The 27965-nt window shown below is 39.5% G+C and overlaps 1 protein-coding gene across 1 annotated transcript in view; it reads left to right on the forward strand.

The window, feature by feature from the left end:
• Positions 1 to 1867: 1867 nt before the first annotated feature.
• LOC150076784 (serine/threonine-protein kinase meng-po-like) overlaps positions 1868 to 27965 on the forward strand; it is a 57406-nt gene continuing 31308 nt past the window's right edge. Inside the window, exon 1 of the mRNA XM_090386342.1 lies at positions 1868 to 1971. The gene's annotated coding sequence lies outside the window, so the exon portion shown is untranslated. The remainder of the gene's footprint in view (positions 1972 to 27965) is intronic.

Genomic DNA, 27965 nt, shown 5'->3' on the forward strand with positions numbered 1-27965 from the left:
TGTACCACGGTGGAGTTGACCTAAAGTAGAGAGAAGTGTTGGTCTGATCCTAACCCGATGTTACAGTTCATCCCACGGGTTTCATAACATAAAATTCGAACTCTGTTCCTGCCATTCCAACTTTTTATTCATTCATGTTCATGAGCAGAAGTAGTGTTCTTTCATGAGCAACACGTAGTATGACATGGAGCATTATCCTCTTAAAATAAACATGGGTACGTACCAGAGAACTGCCACACCTTATGGATCATGGAATTGTCCAAAATGTTAAGGTAGGCGTCAGCGTTCATGGTTTCCTAGGCAATGAAACCCAACCTCCTCCTGGATGATATCTACTGTCAGAGTGTGTTATTGGCATAATACACTCTGGCAGTAGGCTTTGGCTTCCTTAAATATGGATCTCAGTCACTTGTTTAGTCTGGAAGGTCAAATAGATGAAAACAGTTATCTTTTCGGCTTCATTGTTTCTTCTTCACGAATTTTAATCGTGAAGAAGAAACTTGGGATTTTAATCTCGCAAAACATGCGTCTATACATACGCTTTCATATAATCCTGACAGTATAATCGACGTCTCATGATCTTAGTAGCCTTATTCTCCACTGCTGATCTGAGTGCGATCGCACTCAGAACACAGTGGAGAATACTTAATTGCTCAACTTTTTAGGGTGAGAGGAGCAGTGGATAGTCCTCGATTCTGATTCTACTCTCCTACTTGAAGAATCCTTCGAAGTTCTTATAAAACAACGTGTATGAATATCTGCTGAAGGACTTTTGTAGAAGCATCTTCTTTGATGAACTTTAACAACTGTTAATAATAGCCAAAGATAAACGAAACGGATTTGTTTTAATCTTACCATATCAAACATTAAGCCTGAATTAAAGCCCTGTCCTGTGGATTATGCATAATCAAGACATAATTAAACTGACCTGGGTGAAGTATAACAGAGGGGATGCAGAGCAAGATACATTTGAGAGTTCCCCATAAAATCGATGAAATCGAAGCTTATTGTTGTCATGGTCCTGCGTATGTTTGCTTATATTTGTCAGCTTTGGAAAAAAAAAAAAAAAGTATTGCACTGGACGTCAACGCAGTATACCTTTATTTTCTGCTGACGTGGGCTGCGAACGAGTGGAGCCAGGGACAACACCTTGCCCTCGTTGCTTTAGCCTAATACCAGGACCATAATAACACCATAAACAAATAATCACTTTTATAGACACGTTGCAGTTTTCTTCTTGGCCACTTTGCTGTTTTGGGCATCTTTAGTGGTAATTACAGTTATTAATTTGTATTGAATGATAAAAGGTTACGCATCACTGGCGTAGACAAAGCCTAATTAGCACAGAAAAGTACGTATAAACACAAACACTGTCAAGCCTTGCACTGCTTTTGCCAGGTAGGTGGGGTCTTAACGACCGATTTCCATTTCAGTGAACGAAATGTCAAAGGGTGCACTCGCGTGCCGATGGATCGGTGCAATTCACCCAGCATCCGCCTCATTCTATGCTTATTCACCCCACCCCCAGATACTTTGTATATTCACCGCTATTAGAATGTCATACTTTGCACGTGAGCGAAAACACCCTCCTTTCTAAGAATTGAAGCTAAGAGCACGTGGTTGTAGTCCGATTCTGTTGCTACTTTGGTTCTTACCGCAGCTTTGTGTGCGTGTGTATGCTCAGCGACAATCAATAACATTATCAAGATGTGCTGAGTTACCCGCGCCCTCTCTGTCTGTTTTCCTCCCCCTCCTCCGCTTTCTATAATCGCATACCACTTTGTGACGTCACTTGCGCAGATGGCGAGAAGCTGATCCTTGCATGCAAGAGCCGCTTTTCGGTTGGAACGAAGACTCAGTGGCGAGTGTGGCAGGAACCATGTTGTAACGACTTCGGCAATGCTGCTGTTAACTATTACTCACGACGACCTCTCACCTGTCCAAGATGACCTTCTGGGAATAGTCACAAAGGTAAGATTGTTTTACATTGCCGACACTTTGTGATTTTTTTGGTAGTCATGTTTTCATCATCCACTCTTCTCATACCCCATTCGTACCCTTGTTTCTTATTCCTTTATTAATTAAAGATAAATAGTTAATGGATCGATCCGCTACATTCGATTCCAAAGAATTTTCAAAAGAGATCTTCTATCGAAGAAATCAGAGCAGTCGCTCAAGTTTATTTCTATTTCCCAAGCCACTCAACTTAAGAGGTTTCAGTTGACCTGTAGAGCCAGTAAACGATCCTCCAGGAATACCACCGGTCCATCATAAATGATGAGTAACAAGCATCTCTCAAATCCCTATAGCAAAGAAATAATATTTATGTTGACAAGTAAATAAATTCATGGGATCTTACGAATTTATTTTCATCACTGCCATAAAAATATTTTTTCCTCTTACCTTTTTCTCTGCACTCTAAATATCCACAAAACAATCATATTCGTTAAACATTAATGGATTTTTTTACATACATATCGAAAGCTAATACTCAATTGCAGTAGATTTTATGTAATTTTTCGTTTATTGTTCCCCAAACCTTCACAGCTGTTACATAAATTGTGTATTCATGACCAATGCGAAAGATCTCTGACTCTTTTGAGAGAGCTACAAATTCCTCTGTTTTCACATCCATCTATCCATCCATATTTTGGTGGCCATTATATTTAAGCCTCATTCAATTAAATTATGTTTTTGAATACGTTATCTTTGTTGTAACTTTTGCCTTTTTTTAAAATCTTATTTAAAAAATATATAATTTTAATTCTCTTTTTTATATTTTCGGATCTTTTCTCCTTTTTGTCTTTTCCCTCCTCCTCCCCCATTTTATTTTCTTTTTAATATTTTTTTGACCATAGTTGTAACATAATACTACAAGGTTGAAAATTGCTTGGTCTTAGAAACGTTGAATGGTTGTAAACTTCATGCTATTACACTTCATATATAGAAAACTTGCTCTTTTCGAAGTATCTCTATGTAGTTTCAGTGATACAATGAGGGTAAATCGATATTCTGGCTTGGAGAACGTCTAGGAGAATCGTGTGATTCGACACAAATATCTACCACTCTTTACAAGTTCACCGCCTTTTATATTTTTTGCAGACCTTCTCCAACTTGTGGACTACAGTAGCTCACCATACTCATATCATGAATAAAATCATCTCTGTGGGAACCATTAGTAAATGTTATATATAAAGATAGGCTTTAAAAAAAATAAATAAAATAAATGTTATTCTATAAAATAATTATGAAATATATAAAATTATTTCAGAATAAAATAATTTTATAAAACTGTATTTATATAATTGAATATTATTAAACTTACGTGTTATTTGTGAAATTTTAATTTTCCTATCTTTTGCAATATGTTTACGAAAATATAAAGTAGGGTGAGCTACAGTCGAATGAAAGGAATTAATTTTTTATAGAATAGATGAATTGTTAAGTAGACTTTTTTATTTTTAATAGTAAAAATAAACCGAAAAATAAACCTTATAACAGTAAAATTAAACCGAACAGTTCTTTTAAAAATATTTTTTATGCAAATTGAAATCTTGCAGTCGTTTGCTTTTTTTATTTCGTCTTGCGTGTTAACAGATGTTAAGACACCGTTTACAGTTTGCACTTTAGTGATGACATATTAGAACAGAAACCGAATAAATTATAATAATGCATAAATGACAGAAACATTTCTCTTAAATATATGTTTATATTTAAATAATGTATACTTTATTGTAAATATGCGCTTATATTTAAATAATGTATACTTTATCATAAATATACGTTTATATTTAAATAATGCGAATGTATGCTACTAATATGTACATGCACTGGCCAAAATATAGAAAACTTTATTCAGTATCTCCTTTATATTTAGTAATTCAGGCAATACGACATTTTGCCTGAATGGCTGTATATGTTGTAGCATTGAGTCCACTAGGTGTATGAGAGATCTAGATTTTTTTTACAGATTTGACCATTCTCCATCAGGATATTTGTCAGCTGCTGTATTGTGGTCCGGATAAAACTGGGCAGCCAAGTTGCCATTTCCAACGTTCCATTGAATGCCAAATTTGAAATCTGAATCCCAATTGGATTCAAATCTAGAGAATTAGGCATCGGAGTAGACGTTGGAAATGTTCCTGGAACCATTCAGATACAATATTTGCACGGTGGATAGTTGTCGGCTGGAAAGAATCCATTGCAATCCGGATAAAAATGAAGCATTGGGGTATGAAGTTGGTTCGATACGACAGAAAGATATTCATTGGAGGCAACACGATCTTCTAACCATATGAGCGGACCAATCTCATTCCATAATATTTTCTCCAGCCTCTTGAGGGAAAGAGATAGTTTGGATGCATGGCTTCATGAGGTTCACACTACACTTTCATGCTACCATTTGTGCATAAAAGCTCGTCAGACCACATGATCTTTTCTTCTATTAAACAATCCTGGTGTTAGCGGCAACACTTCAGTCGATTCTTTTGATTGTTTTTTACAGAAAGAAGTAGCCTTCGTATAAGCACACGACAATCCCAGATTGTTCAACTCTCACCGCATAAATCGATTGGAAATGGGTCTCTTTTTGCCTATATTGAAATTTTCAGTTATGTGCTGCACACTGGACCTTCTATTCTGACACAGGATTCGCTTTAAATTTCTGCGGTCGCTTTTTTGGAGTATCACATTTCTCCATTTTAGAGCTGCATTATCCTTTCAACACACCTGTGGTTGTTGTAGTTGGGTTTTTAGGAGCATTAGCGACTAAGACCATATTGCTCCTTATATGCTGTCTGTAAATGCGTGTGTTCTGTGGTAGATTTTCTGTTTGCTGGACGCAAAACCCGAGTTTCCGGGAGACAAAACATGCCACCCTCGCTTGAAACCGACTAACTCAGCCATGTCGTGAAAAATGCCCATAAAAATTCCTTACGACATCGATGGGACTCAAACCTAGGTCTTTTCCAGCCAGTGTGGAGGGGAAGGACGGCGATTGTACAAACTGTGCTACCCAAGAGGGCGATATACCTCTGATTTACTTTGTTTTCTTAATTGTGACTCCTGATAAACCCAATCTTCGATCGATTGTGAAGTCCAGGAAAGTATACATCATTTTTTCTGTTATCGAGGAACTTGTGATCATACCATGTAACAACTTACGTTTGCATTCCCTTTAATTATCTATTGACGCTAAATGCAAAAGGTTATTAAACATTCACTGTCCAAAAATTTTTTTGCAATGAGTGTATAACATGTCAACACTATTTTACAAGTTTCTACTTGCATTTATTCGGCGTAAACAGAAAACAAGGCTATCAGTTTTACACATGTTGCAATCTCGAGAGAGTTGGGTACATCGATAATTAAAAATACCAGCTCCATTTTTCATAATTATGTGATTTGATTACAGGAAGTGAAAATCCTGCATTTATCTGGCTACACGATCCTCGCTCAGATAACTATAGCGAATACTCCTTTAATTTATTAAATGAAAATGATATAAATTTAATAATTTAATTCACTAATTTAATAATAATGAATATTTGAATTAATTTAATTAATTTTTTATTTATGAAATGAAAATGATATAATTTTGGTTTATGTAAAAGAATAAATATTCGAAATTAAACAGAAATTCACAATATTCCTATATATTAAATTAAATATTTAATAGAATAGGGTACAAACTCTTCGACTTCAGTGAATTCTGTCCGGAAACTTGCGTGCGTTCAAAGGGTTGCTTGTCTGATTTTATAGCACATAAACATTTGACTTTATAAAGAGGGTGTAACAAAGTCCACGTAAATGTTAGCGAATATTCATGAATTTTGGAGTAAAGGAAGTGCATGAATGTCTGGTATTTCTTCTTGCAGGTTGCATTTTGAAGTAGAATTAATCAGTAATTCATAATTCTACCACGTAGTTGGTCTTGCGTTTAGTTTCCCCGAACAGCAAATCTATTTTCTTTTCTTCCATCTGTGTATGCAGACAGGTGGGAGGCACCTAGAACATCCTGTCTTCAGATTAAAAATTTTTTAGTTTCTATCAACAACGGAACAGATTGTGGTCAGTCAACAAAACGTACTTCGGCTGTATGGATATTTATTCACTTATTAAAATAAATTTATTAAAATACGAGTAACGAGGGCCATATTTGACCTTGCTGAAATCCAATGTCCTTATGGAAATACATTTGACTAATTAACGGGTTTTTGTTTTTACGCCAAAGAAAAGGCTGTGAGGCTGCAATGTGTTGCGTCTGTAAATTCTGCATATTCTGGAATATATTTGTCAGAAATCCCAACTTTCAAGAGAGGGAACCATGCAACTCCCTCTTCCCTCTTACACGAATTGTAAAGATATTTACATTTACTCTATAAAAGCAATAAAAACTGTCTCGTCTCGAAGAGCCTCGATAGCTCCCCATCTATCCAAATCCTTACTTTTTAAAATAACTTTTCTCTCATTCCTTGATATATAGAACAACTCAGAACTATATGTTTGGCATTTTCAGGCTCGCCACACCGGCAATCCATACTTTACTCCAGTCGAAATTGAAACAATCTTACACTCAGGACATGGCCCGTTACAACCTTCATTTGCTGAAGTCTTAATTGGTCCAAATCCTTCTCATGGTCATTCAGGAAAAAAAATCATATCTCACCCTGCCAACATATGAACTGCACCAGCATGCCTGCCAAAGCTGTATCATTTGCTCCTCAATCCTTTTCTTTTCTATCTTAAGATCAGCTCTTCCGTACTCTCTTCCTAAGTCTCTGGACATGCTCGAACCCGAAATAATTCCCTTTTGCTATCTTTCTTACAAAGCGACGGATCATCTCAAGCAAAGATCAATAAGAGAATTTCAGGCAGCAGAAAGGCCAATGGCATGCCAAATTCTGTTCTATGGAACAAAAATATTCTTAATAAAACAAAGAAACTTATATTGCAAGCGATTGTACAAAGTCTTTTATTGTATGGAGCGGAAACCTGGACTTTGAATAGGCGAAGGGGAAAACAAATTGTTTTCCACAAAAATGGATTTTTAAAGACACTCAGCAAGAAGTTCAAAAAAGGTATAAGATATCGTTTGATTACAGTCATTTTATTTGTCGCAAAGCAAAGGTATTGGTCAGATAAAACTTCTATTGCGTCAGAATCAAACAGTAATTGCAAGGTATTGCTTCAGCCGTTTCTATAAATGCGGCGTTGGAAGGGTATGCACGCTCATTAGTATCCTGTTTTGCGGAGGTGTAAGCATGGCTCCATATGTTCAGTTGGTTAGAAGTGTAGCTATTGCTCTGTCCCAGGAAGGGCTTTCTACACATTCTATCGCTGATAAATTAGACTGCCACAAGTCAACAGTATCCCGGGTGCTGAAATTAAAGCGTGAAACCGGTGATCTGAAGAGAAGACCTGGATCAGGCCGTAAGAGAGTGATTACGTCTTCCCAAGGTCGATATTTGAAACGGCTATGCCTTCGTAATCGCCATGCTAGTGTTTCTGATCTAAAACTGGACTTTAAGATGGCCTCTAGTGTTGAAAAAAGTGCACGAAATATCCAAAGACGGCTTTCGGAATGTGGTCTGCATGCCTATCGGCCCTGGAAGAAGCCTTTATTGACCCAACAAATGAGGAAGAAGCCACTTGCTTGGGCTAAAACGAATGTTTCATGGACAAAAGAGCAATGGGACACCGTCATCTTTTCTGACGAATCGAAATTCAACTTGCATGGCTCGAACGGAAAGCGATATGTCAGAAGACGGAAATCGGAGGCATACCATCCTGACTGCATAACACCGACCGTAAAATTCCCCATCGGTCAGATGGTCTGGGGATGCATAACAAGCAAAGGAGTGGGGCGAATTAAGTTTATTAACGGAACGGTGAATGCAGAAACCTACACTGCTATCTTGGAGGAATGTCTGAAACCCGTTATTAGAGATCACCACACAGACGTCCACACCATATGTTTTTAAGAAGATTTTAAAAAAGGCAAGAAGTTACAACAAATATAACGTATTCAAAAACATACTTAAACCAATGTTTTCCCACGTTTTTCTCCCTTAAGGTGCCTGGCCTGGCCTGGCCTGGCAACAGTGCAGATTTGAACCCTATTGAAAATTGTTGGTACATAATGTCGTCTAAAAAGAAGCCAACAAGTAAGATTCAGCTGCAGAGAGCATTGTAAGGGTGTGGTACCACGAAATTTGGCAACCGTATATCCAGAAGTTGATTAACTCTATGCCAGATCGTTGCAAAACTGTAATTGCAGCTCGAGGAGGAACAACAAAATATTGAGGACTTTTTGCTGATTTACATAATATTATTACGTTAACTTATCATTTCAGTTTGTACACGTAAATACAATAAAATGTATGTTTGGTTGTCATGAATTCCATTTGCATGATTTCTCATATTTCCATTAATTACGCATTTTACCCTTTGGGAAGATATTTATGGCAATTAGGTATATCTGGTGGGGTCTTCTTATTGGATTTCATTCACAGAGATATATATCCCATCTAACAAATGCATTTCGAACATTTCTGCAACCCACAATGCAGAGCAAAACACATTATTTGCAAAATTCACAAGTAATGCAGTTTTTTTTGTCTGCTCCTGTAAGAGAGAAAATGTAAGTGAAAAATAATATTATTACTACTATGGAAGAAAAGTGTTTAAAATGGTCTAGACATGTAAAACGGATGCAAGAAACCAAATATCCAAAGGCTATCCTGGAACGGATACCTTCAGGAAGAAGGAGAAGAGGAAGACCTAGGAGGACATGAATGGATGGAGTACGGGAGTTCATGACAGCCCGAAGTTTAACTGACTAAAAACTGCACTTTGTGGAGGGAAAAATTCCTACCAAAAAATAACTTGTAGGCTGAGGAAACCCATTATGAATGGAAACTGCTCTTGAAAAAGAAAAAAGTTATTTTTTTTTGTCATACAGAGAAAATATCTTTGCACTATTATCAAATCTATAGGAAGTTCTCTGGCAAGCACCTGCAAGGCATCACTGGGTACTGTCCTAGATTCCCGGGTAAAAGCCATCAGAACCGCTTTTGAGCCGCAAACAGATGCCTACACACATGAACATGATTTACAGCCAAGCCCCACGTGCATAGGTGATTATTGGGATACTCACGCATCGATACAATAACCTTAATGCCTTTCCGTTAATCCTCCATTCGCATTTTATAATTCGCCTGATCTTAGTATATACTTTAACCACCTTTTCTCTAATATACCGCCTATGGGGCATGAAACTCAGCTTTTCATCTAAATACACACCAAGATACTTTACTTGCAACTCGTCACCAATGGTCTGCCCTTTCATCCTTACAGTGGGTTGCCTTCTTCCACTAAGCCTTCATTTCAACAACATACATTTCGCTTTCGTGGGCTACATACACAACTTGTGTACATCAGCCCACATCTGTAACTTGTCCAAGGCTTCTTCCGCTTTTCTTTCAATTGACAATCTGGAGTCCCCATATAAAACTACATCATCTGCGTAAACTATTATATTTGCACTCTGCCAATCATACTCCAGCACTTCGTCAAGAACATAAATCCACATTCTTGGTCCTATAACAGAGCTGCCTTGTGGTGCTCCTATTTCTATCTTCTTGACTACTTTTGTATAATCAATCAATTCCAGTTATATACAATTCAATCAATTTTACAATCAATCGGTTATTATACAATCAATTGATTGTATACTCAATCAATTCAAGTACGTAACAGCAGAAGGATTTTAGCCTAGTCAGGGGTTTGCAATCAGCAGTCCACTTGTTGGAGAAATCAGGAGGCAAAGCCTGGTAGCCGTTCTTGTAGAAGTTCTAGTAGACTTGGCCAGGACGACAATTTCTAATGCAACCAGAATTTTATATCTGCCATCTGTCCCAAGACTTTGCTTTTAAAGCCCACAAAAGGTCAGCAAGGCAGGCGATTTCTGAAGGCAATTATTATGTGGACTATAATACCATACCCCAAAATGACATGAGTTCAAATTAAGGAAAAGCGGCCACGATGTTAGAAACATGCTACTCAGCAACCTATCACTAGTGACCTTTTCTTAAACGTAGGTTTTAGAAGACATCCAAGCTGTTGCACTGATGAAATCACCTGATCGGATAAAAGGGCATAGTGGCGCTTGCAGTGAGAGGCACGCCACAAGTCCTGTTATCAGAACCTTCTCAAAACAAAAAATAAATAAATGAAACAAAAAGTGCAGGAAAATGATAAACTCGTTTCTATATCACTTCCTGTGGATGTCAGATATGGTTCACTTTCCCAAATACCATACTTTTGGATTATAGTATATACACAACATAATTTGTAGCACGTGCAGCACTGAATGAACACTCGCTTTCCGTTAGTCTGAAGAGTATTAAATGATGCCATCATAGGTAGAGCAATTGGTGTAATCATATTCCACCCCATACCTTTGGAAAAGACTTGAGTTAGAGTGTGCCTTTTTGCACACTCGAACTCTAATTTCTGCACAGCAAATTGGCCACAGAAAATACGCAATTTACAGATATGCATATATTATATAAGCATTATGGCCTAAGTTGCTGAAGCACCTAAACCCTAACCAGCCAACCTCAAGCAGACAGAGCATCTTCATTTTACGTCAGCAAGCAAACTGACGTTACAATAGAGATGTTCTGTCTATAAAACGAGTATAACTTGCGATGGTACAAAGACAACAAATTTTATTGACCCATTGCAACCCGTTATGAGTCATACAATGGCATTATTTCTAACTAAAAGACTCCACAGCCTCGAGTTTTTCGGTATTCTGGCAGGCAGTCACAACTGTAGTTGTGATTGCTTACAAGTTCACAACTGTAGTTTTGACTGCCTACAACATACAAGTTCCTGGGCCTAACCATGGACAATAAGGGAACTTTCTTACCACATCTCGACTCCCTCAAAGGAAAAACTGAGCGCTACACAGCCATGTTGGCCCGTGTAACCAGGATTGACTGGGGACTAAAAAGAAGAACAGTGCGCCTCCTTTACAGCATTGTCATCATATCCATTACAACTTATGGACTCCAAATCTGTTTTCGTTGTGTGGACAAGAAGACCATCATCAACAGGCTTGGACAGATCTAACGTGTCTTTCTTCTATGCATGTCTAGAGCATGCTTCACCATATCAACACCTGCTCACCTAATCCCAGGGACACTTCCCCTAGATCTGCACGTCGCTTTCTGTGGTCTAACGGAATGCACCAGGAAGAACATAACAACAGAATTCCTATGTAAAGCACCAGACCTGACCAAGACCTGAAAGTACAAAAGAAACGTATTTGCCAAGAAGTGAACTTCCTGTGGCAATCTCGATGGTCCATTACTGATAAAAGTGCTATAACAAAGATGTTTATCCCAACCATCGACCTCTTCGCCAGCTGCACCTTGACCAGGTTCACCCCAAACTTGGCGACGACATATCTCCTTCCGGACATGGGTCAATCAAGGCCTAACTACAGGAACTTGGCCTCTTCAACGATAACTTTTGCATCTGCGGTGACGTGGAAGATTGAAGTCACATACTGTTCAACTGTGTTGCCTACTTAGACCATAGACAACAACTTCTTCTGGAGAGTAAACTACAAAACCTGCAACCTATCCAATCCCTAACTGTAACAAAGACTGCTTTCTTTGCTATTTATAATTTCGCTACCAAGGTATTCAAGCGGAGAAGGGACCTCTTGGCAGCTCTCTCACAACCACCATAGTAGAACATCCAGCTATTGGAACCATATATCAACTCCGTGGATTGAAATCTCCAATCTGGCGACCTTCAACTAGACATCGACTCTCTCACTACCACACCACCTTCCACAGAGAGCTTCTTAGACCCCCTCGTGGATGAAACATCACCGCCCTGTTCCTTTAGCCGAGGAAACCGCCTGTTAGTGAAATAGCTTTCGATTTCCAGCATGCTGCTACCTCAGAAATACTCCTTAGAAGCTATGTATTCACACTTAGGCACTTTTACTCTCTTACCCCTCCCCACACTTCTTTAGGGTACCCCACCTACTTCAGGTTTTCCTAGCTCTTACTCGCACCAGGGACATTTCTTTTGGTGTACCCCTTTGACCTTCCCATTTGATTTCCCTTTCTTCCACATCTCCATTTTCTCTTCATTTGGAACTTCCCCTGGCTCTGCCTGGGACCAGCGTCGTCAGACGTTCTTATCCAGTCCTGGTCCGGCTCCTCGTGCCGTGGATGAATGCTGGGAGGTGCCTTCCTTGGTGATCACACCTCCCAGTACCGAAGAGGCCAGATGAACAACACATAACCTATGGTACCCAACATAATTCGCACTCATGTGGCTTCTCAGAGTCTTGCATCTTCACAGTGCCACTAAGCATGTTTTTGTGGGAAACCACTATAGAACAAACTTATCTTCGAAAAGATCTAAACCTCCCAAAAACTTCCTAATTCATTTCACAAATATATGCGGTCTCGGTGATGTCCATTTTCGTCTACGATCTGCCAACCTCACTTTTTTGACAGATTCTCAATTACTGGTTGCTTCAAACCGGAATTTCTAAGGAAAAAACATGCAACCAACGCCTGAGACCGACTAACTCAGCCGCATTGTGATGCTCGATGTATTTTGTTTTTTAAAGTGTTGTTTTCATACTTGAACACATTGTTCCATGTGGGGGCTTACAATAAGACAATTGTGGGACTTACCATATAAGGCTTATACAGTGGGATTAATTATGACTGGGACACATGGGCCTTTCTTGCCGCTTGTCTACACCTGCTCTTCATATCAGTCTTCAACATAACTCCCAGATCCCTCTCTTTCTCTATTGTTTTAAACATAGCTGCCACTTTTCCTGACCATTCTTGAAGCCTGTTCAAGCCATCCTGAAGGAGCGCTTGTTGGCACTGATCATTAACGATTCTCCCAGTGTTTACATCTGAAAACTTTGGCATCACGCCCTCTATCCTCTTTTCGATGTCGTTTATAAAAATTAAAACATTAGTAGTCCAAGAACTGATCTTCCTTGGACCTCACTTCTGATATTACACGAATATGAAGAATATCCGTTAATCACAACCTTCTGCGCTGCAGCACCCATTGCTCCATGTTAGTCTTGGCCGTGATCCAAGCATGTTCCAGTTTATACAGTAACCCCTCATGCAGGACTGAGTCAAATGCTTTGCTGAAATCCAAGTAAATAACGTAAAAATCATTCCCTACATCCAACGCATGGGTTATGTTGCCAAAGACTAGGTTGGTTAAACACGATTTTTCCTTTACAAAACCATATTTTGTTTCTTTCAGAATTCCATATATCTATAAAAGGTCTTGTACTACATTCTTGATCACTGCTTCCATGATTTCAGTGGTAAGTAAAATCCATTGAGCCTAGCAATGTCCTCATAATTAATCTTAATAATTCAAGCTGATTGTGCCTCGAATGACCCCGACAACAAGAGAAGAGGGGGGGGGGCGTTGCCATTCCTTATAAAGAACGTTTTACCTCCTCCCCGGACCTGGAGGTTAGGAGTGAACTCGATGCATGGATTGCAGAGAATATAAAGCCTGACTTTAACACCATAATAACGGGGAACTCAACATACCAACTCCAAAGTATGAAGCGGAAATAAGCGAACTATAAGGGCTAACCTTAGGGATCGCCAAATTGTCAACTCCACCAATCAGAGGAGACAAACACCTGAACTTGACATGATTAAATGCTAGTCAAGCGACTTTGGCGTCAATCTCCCAACATTTTTTTAGGTCGTTCGCCAATTAGCTCAAGATTCAATCTTCACCATAATGTCAAATACTAAGTAAGGAGGAACAGAAAAAGATAATAGTGAAAAGAATTTTTTCCAAAACTGTATAAATTATGACCGAATCTTAGAAACTTTGAACTTCTTTATTAAACCAAAAAACGGTTTAATAAAGAGGTCAGACAGTCTTTAGAGACAAACAACAGGCCTTTAGGCAATGAAAGAAAACTAGAAAAACTGAAGATCACATAGCTTTCAGAAAGAAGATTGCCCAATTCTTAAAAACGAAAAGACGAGCATGCAGTGATGTTGGACGAAAAACTAAGCCGATCAAAACAGATAGTTAATAACAAGAACCGAAGAGTCGAAATAGATGAATTACTCTTCTCCAAGTAGGTATGTGAGACATATTTCATAACAACAATTTTCAAGCAATACTAGCGCAGCAGGGATGAAAATGTTAACCTCCCAGCTGAAATGCGAAGAGAAAAAGATGGTAGCGAATAACGATGGATCGTTTTGTGTGATAGACTGCTTACAATGGGTTAGTAGATATAAAGATCAGAGTAGTTGCAGTTATAGCTTGAGAAGGAGGAAAGTCATAATTGCAAATAAATTGCCGAGTGGGTCAATAGTGGGACAAAATAACTACCCAACTTATATTTTAAGATATAGAGTCCCTTCATTTTTGACATCATCGATACTTTATTTCTAAGAATTATAAAAGAGGGCACGATTCTGCAAATATAAAATTTGTAATGGGGAGAAAACAAATCCCGAAAATCAAGCATCCTAAAGGATTTAATGACTTTAGATTAATTGCAATCAATTGGGAAGCTCTCGTTCAACGAGAGCTTCCCAATTGATTGCAATTAATCAATTTATTGCCTTTATTACTTACAGAGCAGGTCATGGAGTATTTTCAGTGATATACAGAAATTTTGCTAGTGGGGAAAAGGAGGTGATTGTCACTTTGTATAAGGCAATGTTCAGGCCACGCCTTGAGTACTGCATACAGGTCAGGAAGCCTCATTTTAGGAAGGATGTAGAGTTGCTTGAGCGAGTACAGAGAAGGGCAACAAGATTGGTGAGGGGGACGAAGGGGTTCCCTTACCAAGAAAGGCTTAAGTTCTGCAAATTGCAGTGCCTGGAGACTAGGCACCTGCGAGGTGATCTCATTGAGGTGTACAAGGCCTTGAATGGGTCGATCAGTCTCAATTCTGATGGGATTCTTCCTGCTGCTCAGATTACGAACCCGAGGAGGCATAAATTGAAATCGAGGAAAGACAGTTATAGAATAGATGTGCGGAAATTTGCCTTTAGCCAGCGGGTAGTTGATTGCTGGAACAAACTTCCATCTGTTGTTGTGGAAGTTTAGAGATTAAATAAATTCAAGAGGAACTGGACAAACGTTTAGAAGGAATGGATGTGTGAAATGGTGATTTTTTTTGGCTGATGCTACATAAGCTTGCTTTCTTGCATCACATGCCTCCTCTACTTCTACTACATACAGCCATAAAAAAAAATCTGCTAATACTAACCTGCTGGACATGCTTTTCATAATTCAGAAAACACTGGATAATAGGATTCAGTGGAATGTGGTGTTGCTCGATTTTAAAGACGCTTACGAAAGGGTATCGATAGCAGCACTCATTAACATTTTGAGTGGCTGTCTTAAGACTAAAGAGAACCACTCTCCATTTTTATGGTGATTTTTGCAACGCAGGAAATTGCAAATCCAATTTTTCGACCACCATTGCGCTTACTGAACGCAGGAGTACTATGAAGGGAGTGTTATCTCTGATATTATTTGCAGAATAGCCTGAACTATTTTTGTCAAAACACACTGAGTTTTCATCATAAGATAACGACCATAAGTGCTTCATTCAATTAGAAGACCCGAGAAATATTCTAGAAGTTAGCTGCTAAAACTTCATAGGTCTTGAACAGCATCACCTGAGGTCTATTGGACTAAATGGCTTTCACTTTCTAGAGCCTAAAACTCTACAACCAAGCAATCAATCATGAGTATTGAATATTGGCTAATGAGACCATTTACAGTATCGCAAGGAAACCATTTACAGTATCTAGAGCTATACTGTTATCCAACTTCAATTCCCACAGAAAGTGAAAACCACTTGCCAAAACAAAAAATTACTAGCTGTGATAATTACAAACGTTATAGATCCTTTATCTCTTGAAAATGTCATTCAAAGACCACGAAGAGAAATGAGGCGGCAAGTGAATTCAAAGTGGATAACGCACAGGGATAAACTGGTATTTCTGTACTATTATTTCTTTTCTACAGGCACGAAATATGAATTCCATCAGTGCTGGTCGTCTTGCACTGGTGTGCAAAACTTAAGGACCAACACTATTTCTAAAGGTTACAAACATAAAATCTTTACTGAAGATACTCTCTGCTGATGAGAGTAGATTCAGTTTCAGCAGCGATTCTGGACGTCAGCTAATCTGGCCAGAGGTTGGCACACGGAACCACCCCGCAAACATCACTGAAAGATATCGATATGGCGGTCGAGGTGTTCTCGTCTGGGGAGGCGTTATCTTGGATGGATTTCCACAACTACATGTACTGGAAGGCGATACTGTAACCGGTGCACGCTACTACTGAGGTAATTCTTCCCCATGTGCTTCCTTATGTTCCAACTGGACAAACCCTGCTCTGCATACAGACTACAAACATCTCGATTTTCTGCTACCAGTTCTTTGAATGCCCATCTCCAGTGAGGAAAAGAAATTTTGATTAATTAATGTGCTGACTTTTCTTTCAGCAAAAATTTGAACCACAACTTTCAGCTGCGGTTTACATTTTCGAGCTGGTTCAATTGATGTGAATGAAAGTCCACACAATCTGCCTTGCGCCATTGTGCTCTCCCAAATAATTGTTTAATAGTTTGAGTTTTGAAAAGCTTTTTTCAGCGCTTGCAACACTCAGGGAATGTGTCAGGATGAAAACGAAGAACATTTGCGCATTTAAAAACTATTTTTGAAAACATACTCCATATTCTTTTCCAAAAAAAAGTGTGAACAATAGATCAAATCCCATCGTTAAGGATGGTATCCATCATTCAAATCACCAGCTTTCTCGCAAATGATTCCCAAAATGAGTACCGACTTAAGTCGTTGGCTTCTTCCTTCTAGGATTATTAATGAACATAGAGAAGTCCAAAGCGATTACCTTCCCCTAGGGCGTTTTCCCTCCATTGCATCCAGAAGCAATCCACCATGTCGAATCAGTGGCCCACCCATGATTATATCTGCTGATTATATCAGAAATTTTTGACAAAGTTTGGGATCGCGAAGCTAGCACCCGCTGCCTTATCTTCCTCGGATTACTTCTTTTTCCTTCACATAAGGATAAAGATTTAATGGTGTAAAGAACATTAAAAGAAATATGACAAAATAATTGTAAAAACGTTTCCAACGTCTCAACCAGGGAGTAACAAATGTGAAGCCACTCACGGCAATTAATTTGAAAAATATGAAAGCTTTTTTTTTTATTCTTACATCTTGTTTTAATTTAATTGGTCCTGGAACTCAATTGTCATCGCCATATACTGCAATTTGTGCATCAAGATTTGAAAGTACACAACGTCGACATCATTACAAAGCACATTAAGCCCTTCTTGGAATTTATACTCTGCTATATAGTGGATATTTGGTGAATGGAATTGGAGAAATACGAAACCCATTTCTCCGAAAAAGATCATCAGAATTGGAGTTTGGCTACTGAAATAAACGATTAGTTGGTCTTACTTCTAAGGATTTTTTGAGACAAAGAAAACTAAGGCTTCTAGAAAACAGTACATCATGTCTAAGTTATAAATATCGAAAAAACAATTTCCAAGAGGAAAAAAAGAATCGCGTATGCTGAGACCGACTAACTGGGCCATAGTGCAAAAAAAGCCAGTAATAATTCCTTCAGTCTTGAAAATCGAACCCAGACCTCTCCAAACGATTGAAGAGTAGCGAAAGGAATATACCATCACAGAGGACCTATCTCTCTCTCTCTCTGTACCGTATTTATAGAGACTCCTTATCTAATCGATTCTACTTTTGTAGACTCCACCACTGTATTCTTTTTATAGAGGTGCATTGGACGAGTATTTATAGATGCTGCTGTTGTTGTAGTAAGGTTTTAGGAGCATCAGCAATTAAGATTATATTGCTGCATTTATATATTGTCTATAAACTGTGTGTGTTCTGTGGTCGATTTTCTGTTTGTTGGACGATAAACTCGAGTTTCCGGGAGAAAAACCTACCCTGGCCTGAGACCGACTAACGCAACCACGTTGTGAAAAAGACCCACAAAAATTAGCATTAGCATTAGTAGAGGCATTTGATGCAAGAAAGCAAGCTTATGCAGCATCAGCCAAAAAAAAAAAATAAATAAATAATAAATAATAAAAAAAAAATAATAACCACTTCCACTTCACCCCTTTGTTCGTTTGAAATACCTGTCCAGCTGAGCGAGCCTTAAACTTATTTAGGCTATCAACCTCCACAACAAAGGATGGAAGTCTGTTCCACCAACCAACCAACCAACTACCCGCTGGCTAAAGGCAAATTTCCGCACGTCTATCCTACATCTGTCTTTCCTCAATTTGAATTTATGCCCTCTTAGGTGATTATTCTGAGCGAGAGGAAGAATCCCATCAGCATTGAGCATGCTCAAACCATTCAAGGCTTTATACACCTCTATCAGATCACCTCGCTGGTGCCTAGTTTCCAGACACTGTAATTTGCAAAACTTAAGCCTTTCTTCGTAAGAGCACCCCTTCGTTCCATTCACTAATCTTGTTGCCCTTCTCTGTACTCGTTCCAGCATCTCTACATCCTTCTTGAAATGAGGCCTCCAGACCTGTATACAGTACTCTAGGTGTGGCCTGACCATTGCCTTATACAAGGGAATAATCACCTCCTTATCCCTGCTATAAAAATTCCTATATATCATTGACAATACACCATGAGCTATTCTTGGAGCCCGTCTGCACTACTCAGAGAACTTCATATCTGCCTGCACAACCACGCCCTGGTCCCTTTCATTCTCTACCACTGTCAGTGTAGTACCACAGAGTTGATACGTTGCTCTGGGGTTGCTGTTTCCCATATGTAGTACTTTACATTTTTCGATGTTAAACTTCATTTGCCACCCCTCAGCGCATCTGCCCAACCTTTCCAAATCCTGTTGCAGCAGCATAATGTCAGTAGTGTCCTTGACAACCCTGCCAACCTTCGTATCGTCTGCATACTTGGACATTAAGCTTGATATACCATCATCATTATCATTTATAAATACAGAAAACAATAATGGACCCAATACTGAACCCTGAGGGACTCCACTAATAACATTAGTCCACGATGAACAGTGTCCATTGATTACCACTCTCTGTCTTCTCCCCCTGAACCACCCCTTTATCCATAGCAGCAATTTGCCTCCAATGCCACACTGCTCCAATTTGTGCAGCAGTCTACCATGTGCAACAGTATCAAAAGCCTTTCTAAGATCCAAGTATATAATATCAAAGTTATTCCCTGCATCCAGTTCTTCTGTGACTGCATCATAGTATCCAATCAAGTTGGTCAGGCAAGACTTTCCCTTAACAAAACCATGCTGTGTCCGAGCTGTAACTGAAGTCTTGTCTAGATGATCCTGCAGTGCTTCGTTAACTAGTGCCTCCATTAATTTTCTGGGAACAGAAGTTAAACTCACAGGTCTATAATTACTTGTGTCAGCCTTTGATCCTCCTTTGTGAATTGGAGTCACATTTGCACATTTCTAGTCTATGGGTACCTCCCCTGAGTCCAAGGAAGCTCTCATAATTATGGCTAAGGGTTTGCTTACCTCCTTTGCTGCCTCCTTTAATATAACTGGATAGATCCCATCCACCCCAGGTGCCTTTCTTGTGTTTATCTTCAACAATTTCTCCTCCACTTTACTCTCAGTTATTACAAGATTCTCTAGCTTACTGCTAGAGTTGAATACACCTCTGGCATTCCCCTTGCTGAATAACTCCTCATGTGTGAATGTCGATGCAAAATATTCATTTAGTTTGTTACCTACCTGAGCAGGATCATCAACAGTTGACCCATCAATATCAAGTGGACCAATCTGATTCATCCCCTTCCTTCTAGAGTTTACATAAGTAAAGAACTCTTTGCTGTTTTTCTTTGCATCCCTTGCTAAAGATTTCTCGTAATCTGCCTTCGCCTGCCTAACCTCCTTTGTAACTTGGTTACAGATAAACTTGTATCTATCATAGGCTTCTGTGTCATGTGTTAATTTGTATGCATCCCATGTATTTTTCTTCTCTGCCATATGTCTCATTAGTTCATTTGACATCCATTTAGGCCTAAACCTTGAACAATATTTCTTAGTTGGTATGTAAAGCCTAGTAGCTTCCAAGATAAGTTCTTTGAATGCTTCCCATTTTGAATTTGCTGTTGGTAACATCATCAGTTGATCCCACTGTATAGAATTTAAATACTGTCTCAGTCCATCGTAGTCACCTTTACGAAAGCAATAACCCTTCCCTTTACCCCTGATGGTAGTTACCTCTTTGAGTATATATCCCACTTCGGCACACTGTGATCACTGCCACCTAGTGGTTCATTTACCTGCAGATTCTTAATGCATGAAGAATCACTATTGATAATCAGATCAAGAGTATTACTCCCTCTGGTTGCCTCCCGAACATGCTGATCGTACAGTTTCTTATTATACTCATCATCAGAGTTATTAGTCCTATAGCACACTCCTACTCTCAATTTTGATCTCCCAATGCTTATGTCACACCAAACTGACTCGACACTGCACTGTCCAGCGATGTCGACTGGCTTCCCACTTCATCGAAGAGATTCGAACTCAGGCCTTTTCCACCTGGGCGGCGATCCTACCAACTGTGCTTCCCCACCAGGGCGAGTATATATGTATATATATATATATATATAAAGAAAATTTCGATATTGGATGCTATATACACTTCGTTCTTGCGATATTTTGGGATATGTTGACTGGAGGGAAGCTCAAGTTGAAAATTATTGGCTCAAGTTGAAGAAGAGTACATGCAAACAGTCCTGTTTGCAACCGCTGTTCTTTCCACATCAGATAGAAAGGCCCAGGTTCGAATCCGGTTATTGACGCGAGTAACTTCTATGGATTCTTTTTTTCTCTGTGGTTGAGTTAATTATTCTCAGTCGTCGATAACGAGGTCCCTCCCACAGAAACTCTGGTTTTTTGACCATTGAAATAGGCAAATCGATCAGAAAACACATGTACATTTCACATGGGCAGATAACTCTTGGGTGGCTTTGATATAATAGTTTTTTTTTTTCTCTTAATCATATACCAGCTTATGTGGGTTAAGAGTGATTGATTGAAATTCATGTGCAGATTATTGTCATTTTGCTCGACAAAATTAACAGAACACGTACAGTTCCTTTTCTGATGAGTCCGTTTTAGCCTACAAATTCTAGATGTTATTTCACTTGGAGATGACCAGGAATGCGGTATCAGCTCACCACCATCAGATAAAGGGACACTTACGGTGGAGGTTGTGTTCTGGTATGTGGGGCAGAATAATAATCAACGGCCACACCCCTCTTAATGTTTTAGACAGGGCTACCGTAAATGGGCAGATGTACAGAGAACAGATCCTCGAACCCCTATGTGAGACATTTTAGGGGTTCGGTTGGTCCAGATTTTCTTTTCATGCATGACAACTTAACTGCTCGTAGAGCTGAAGTGGTCATTTTTGTCATTTGAGTGAGCTTCCATCCCAAGTCGTCTCCTGGGTCTTCACCCATATGCGACTCAGTTCTCATTCGTATTTCTATTTCTTCTACAATCAGTAGGTTATTATTAAAACAAAAATACAAGACTAACTGGTTAACTCAAATCACAAGACTTATATTTATCTCGACCATTTGGCCTCGAGGTGGGGACGGGACTATCACATCCCCACTACAAGTTACCGTCCCCACCACAAGGAGGTAGGTCGCTACTACGAGCTGGACATCACCTTACATCTACTGTAAGCCTATTTGGCAAACTCAATAAAATAACTATTGTCGTTATTACAATTATCAAATAACTCAACCAAGTTATCTTCAGTGAGAGCGAGCGTCCCTCGCTCCAGTCTCGCTCCTAAGTCCTCATAAATAGGACACTGGAGCAGAATGTGGAGGCCAGTCTCTGGCTCTTCGCAGACACATAACTCCGTCGGGGACAACCCCAACTGAAACAACCTTAATTGCAGACTATGTCCAGTGAGAACAGCACTAGACCCAAGCCCAAACTGGAGCCAAGAACGTCTTTCCCCACTCACTACGTGAACTGAATGCAAAAAGGCGTACAAATGCCAACCCTTCTCAGAATTGCCCACTGCAATTGCCAGATGGTTCCCAATTCATCACTGATTCGCCTTCGTTCAGTTAAATCGAGCATAGCAGCAGTCTACCCCACTGGGCACGTCCTAATGCCAAAAATCTGTCTCAAGATTCCTCTCTTAAGGGCATAACGCAGAGCATACTGCGCCACAACCAAGTGGTGGAGAAATTTCTTGAAGCTGAGAAATCCAAGAACTGCCATGGCCAGCACGATCACCAGACTTAATTCCGATCGAACATGTGGGACGCCCTTAGTCGAGTCATTGCACGTTGACAGCTAACTCCTCGGTCACTTGGTGAGCTAAGGTCTGCGCTGGTGGAATGGGATTTGTTGCCACTCAATATAGACACCCTTATATTGAGCACGGTTCACCGCTCTCAGCCTGTTTAATGTTGAAGGGGATCATACGCCGTACTAAGCCATTGTAAGCGATCATACAATGTCCCTTATACTTGTCAGAAGTTTCTCCCTGTCTGCTTTCATCGTTATTCTATGGTACACCACCACCATTCCAAATTTCGTCTCGCTTCATTGCAAACTGCACGAGTTACATCATGGTGCTTGAAATGATTGGAGGTTGAGAGTTAAGAAACAAATACCTTGTTTGCCCATAAAATGCAAACAGTTTCTATTTACTTTTTTTAATTTTTTAATTAATTAGAAAGAAACTAAAAGAATGATAAGACCTGTAGAAAAAAGGAAAGTGAAACATACGTTATTACCATTTTTTTCCCCTTGGAATCCCCATAGATTTGCTAATCATCCATTAGCACGTTGGAATAGAGATCAGTTTCCATAAGTTTTCAAACTGAAGATTTCTTTCCATGACATTTTTAATGAGAGACAGATGATTGTACAATTCAGCGGCAACCATTTCTTTAATGATGAAGGACAAAAATGTACTCCTTCCCCCCCTTTAGGGTACCTAATATCTGTTTTACTCCTCACACAAACAGTAAATTGCGTGTGTCCTGTGGTCGATTTGCTGTTTTTGGACGAACAACCAGAGTTTCCAGGAGAAAGCTATGTTGCTACCCTCGCCTGAGACCGACTAACTCAGCGATGTTGTGAAGAAGACTCATAAAACGTCGTTGCGTCATTGACATTATTCGACTTCTGGTCTTTTCCAACCGGTGTGTGAAGGAAGGTGAATCTACTAACTGCGCTACCCACCCAAAAAGACACAAACATGGTGATCTCACAAATTTAGAGACATTTGAGTTTATAATATTACTATTTACCCTGTTAATGTATACATATTTTGTGGGCTGAATCCAACGAGTCAACCGCACAGTTACTATATAATGCAGCTTGGTTTGGTCATAAATTTCTCAGCTCAGCTAGAAATAGCAAGCAGTACAGTTGTTCATGAAAAATTATGATCATCCTTTATTGAGCAGCTGCCGTATTTCATCAAAGCAGAACGTGTTTCAAGTTTAGTTGGTTTTTCCTACACATGCAAAATTTTAAAGTTTATGAGGGTAAATTATGTTCTTATTTCCTCTTGCAATATTCTGCAACTTCTATGGAGAAAACGCGAGGGAATTCTAAAAAAAATAACCTGAGTTTCAGGGAGGAAAAACCACGCTACTCTCGCCCGAGGCCGACTAACTCAGCCACGATGTGAAAAAGGCCCATAAATATTCTTTACATAATCAACGGGACTCGAACTCAGGTCTCTTCCACCATGTGTGAGGATGATGGCGATTTACCACTGTACTACCCACGAGGGCCTATGCATCAGGACCATGTGTGTACCAGTAATTAATCTCTATAAACGATGGAGTATGCCTTGGGTGTTGGTCCAGTGGCTAGTGTAGTATTCTACGCTCGGCTGTTGAGTTGTATGAATCCCGAGAGGTCAGATATGGCGTTTGTTCCAAACCATGTTTGCGTATTGGGATGAATATTGGAAGAGCAGGGAGAGATTATCCGTTGATGAGCCCACTGCTCAAAAATTTACAGAAGAATTGAGATAATTTATTAACAGAGAGAAACTGATTGGAGAGCAACTTAACAATATGCAATACAAAATATCGAAAGCATCCTGGTAACCACCTGCAGCAATGCTATTGCAACTCGCAAATTGCGACTCCTTGAAGTTGGTATATATAAAAAATGTTTATCTTTACCAGATTAAACAACATTTTCTAACAAATTGGTGACGAGTTTTTGGAAAATGAAATTATGAACGATACAGAAATCGTACACATTATCATGGAAACAGATGGATTCAAATCCGAAGAAGGGACTGAATCGAATTCAGAGTCAAAATTTTCTCCTGTATTAGCGAAAACTCCCTAGAAGCATATTGACAACAGCCAAATCCAAAGTAGCACTCTTTTAAATGAGATATCATGTTAAAGTTCATTTAAAAGAGTATTACTTTAGAACTGGACGTTGTCAATTTTACTGTTGAAAACAGCCAAATTCCATCAGGAACTCTGTACTGAAGTACAGAGTTCCTGATGGACTGGAATGGACTGGTTTGTGACGCTGGTAAAGTCGAGAATGGCTGATGTAAGATTGCAGTTTGTACATGTGGCAGCCAGTTTTTGAGTGCCTACGAGGAAGAACGAGTCGGCGTTGAGATCTTTCCAACTTCAAACGTGGAATGATTGTTCGGAAAAGATGTGCAGGTGCCAATATCTCGACAAGAGCTATTGGCACCTGCAGTTAAGCTGGAGCACTTAGTTAAGTGCTCCAGCTGTGCTACCTCGAGGGCTCGTTTCAACTCTATCATGCTGATGGGCATATCCGCATTTGGAGAAAGCAACACAAGACCAGGTACTGGATGCAATGTTGGTGTTCTGCAAGCTGGAGGCGGTTGTGTTGTAGTTTAGGGACTGTTTTCGTGGAATGACCTGGATTCTCTGATCACATCATTCACTTGGTCGTTGCCGACCAAGTGAATCTCTTCATGATGATGACAGTATATCCAAACAACAAGAAAACGCACGATGCCACCAAGCCTGTCGTGTTGCTCACTCGTTTCCGGAACATTACAATGAATTTTCCATAATCCCATGGCTACCAAACTCACCCAATCTCAATCCAATTGTTTCGGACCTTCTGGATAAGAACATTATGTTCGTGGGCATTAGTGGACACATTGGACAACACACGGGTAACTCTACTATAGGACACATTGGACAACACACGGGGAGCTCTACTAAAGGACACCTTGCAACACTTTGTGGAGTCTATGCCAAGACGTATACGAACTGTATTATGGGTAAAAGGTAGCCCCCACGAGGTATTAGGTAGGGTTGCTAATGCAAAGCTAATTCATTGGATAGATATATATTTTTCTCTTGTTCATTATAGGAAATTAACCATTTATACGATGCATATTACTCTTTGTTGCCATTTTAATAACTATAATAATAATCTATCCAAAAGAAAACTATGGCTTTGTATCAAAATTAACATAGGTCCCTATTCTGTGTTACAAAATATACCCCATGTCTTTGATCTACCATTGAAGATCAAAGCCATAGTCATGCAGTGCAGAAATGTGAAGCTCTTGTGAAGAAGATCGAGTGTCACCAATAGAAGTGGCTTGTCTGTGGCACTTTAAGATGCTGGGGTTCTTTTTGGGTTTGAAAGGTGGCGTCACTAAGTTCCCTTGCCTTCTCTGGAACAGCATGGCAGTAAATAAACAATACAGGAAAAGCGCATGTTCTGACAAACTTGGGTTACAGCCTGGTGTTCATGATGCAATAAACAATCCTTTGGTTTTTAGGAAACGAAGTCTTGTTTCTGTTTGACCTACTTTCACTCCGTTGCAATCAGGAAGAGATATGAATATTGGGCGACCTAGATTGGGAAATGTCTAAAGGCTGTTGACATAGTCAGCAACTGAACTAAAATAGCATCTTAGTACTGTTATAAACAGTTGTCGCCATAGTGACTAAGATGATACTTATTAACAATACTGATGAAGAAATATCAATCTTACTGTCAAAGTAAGATTGATATTTTCTTCATCAGTTATCACTGCATACAGTGTGCAGTTACAGACTTCAAACTCTACACGACTTGTAGTTTTATGAACATCAACGAGTTAGACCATATTATGTCTTTAAATTACATGTATTCTGTGGTCGATTTGCCTGTTTTTCTGGAGTTTCCAGGAGAAAAAAAACATGCAACCCTCTCTGAAAACGATTAATTCAGTCACACTGTGAAAGGAAGACCCGGTTACTGTAAATTGTATCGTATCTTTACGTACAATAAAGATTAATTATATTAAAAGAGCCCATAAAAGTTTCTCGTTTCATTGGCAGGATTCAAACTCAGGCCTTTTCCACCCGGAGAACAAGGCATACTTACATTGTGCTGCCTCTTTATTAGGTACGCCTACTTAGTAGCGTGTTGAGCCTCCTTTAACCTTCAAAACAGCCTGAATTCGTCTAGGCATGGATTGAACAAGATGCTGAAAACGTTGTGCAGGAGCGGAGTACCATATAGACATGAGTGTGTCACGCAGTTCCTTGAGATTCGGTGGAGGTGTAGGCCTGTAGCGACCAGCCCTTTCCAACTCATCCTAAAGATGTTCAGTAGGATTGATATCCGTGAACTGAGTGGGCCGATGCAGCAAAGAAAAGTCATTGTCATGTTCCTGGAACCATTCCATATTGATTCGGGCTTTGTACACTGGCGCATTATCCTGCTGGAAGTAACCATCTGACTGAGGATAAACTGTCAACATGAACGTATGCACTTGGTCAGCAAAGATGTTTAGGTAAGATGTGGCATTCAGACGTGAATCTATGGTTATCAATGGACCCAACGTGTGCCAAGAAAACATTTCCCACACCATAACGCTGCCCCCAACCACCTTGCACAATAGTCGTCAGACATGACGGGTCCATGGATTCATGTTGTTTTCGTCAAAGTCTGAGCCTTCCATCAACATGATGCACCAGGAACTTCGACTCGTTAGACCAAGCAACTGTTCTCCAATCCTCAGTAATCCAGTGCAGTTGCTGTTTGTGCCCAAAGGAGGCGTGCTCTCTTGTTCTTCATTGATAACAAAGGTACGCGATCTGGCCCTCGGCTGTTGTAGTCCATTCGCGACAAAGTGCGACTAGTGATCTGTTGCGATATTTTATTCTGCGCACCAAAGTTGTATTGTGACATGATGTGCGACATTGTGGCCCGTCTGTTTGCTTGCACAATTCTAGCCATCCTCCTCTGACCTCTCTCATCAACAAGCGATTTTCTTCCACAGGAGTGCCGTTGAGAAGATGTTTTCTGTTCGTTGCACCATTCTCGATGCACCCTTGAAACTGTGGTGCGTGAAAAGTTCAGAACTGCCGTTTCAGAGATGCTTTGTCCAGCACGTCTTGCACCTACTACCATGCCACGTTCGAAAGGAAATTTAGAAAGGCACTTCAACGCACTCCATGGTAAATATCAATCGGATTTTCCACCTAAGAGTGAACTTAGAAAAAATAAATTAAAAGAACTTAAATACAGATTATTCGCGCAACAAAATTTCTTCATGACACCTAATTGTTTTAATTCGTATGGTTTTTGATGATTCTGCTACTAGAGAAGAACTGCTGGGTATAGTTTCGTTAAAAGAAATAACTAGAGGTCTTGATATGTTTAAATTTTGTTAATCACTATTTAAAATGTTATCAATAACAACAGATGGATTAAATTACCACTATTTAAGCTCGTATTAATAACAACAGATTGAGCTAAAGCTAAAGCAGGGCATCTTAACAGATTCATCGCATTGTGCCAAAAGGATGATG

This window comes from Mastigoproctus giganteus, chromosome 12 (genome assembly GCF_048544385.1).
Source record: "Mastigoproctus giganteus isolate SK-2022 chromosome 12, ASM4854438v1, whole genome shotgun sequence".
Classification (NCBI taxonomy): Eukaryota; Metazoa; Arthropoda; class Arachnida; order Uropygi; family Thelyphonidae; genus Mastigoproctus; species Mastigoproctus giganteus.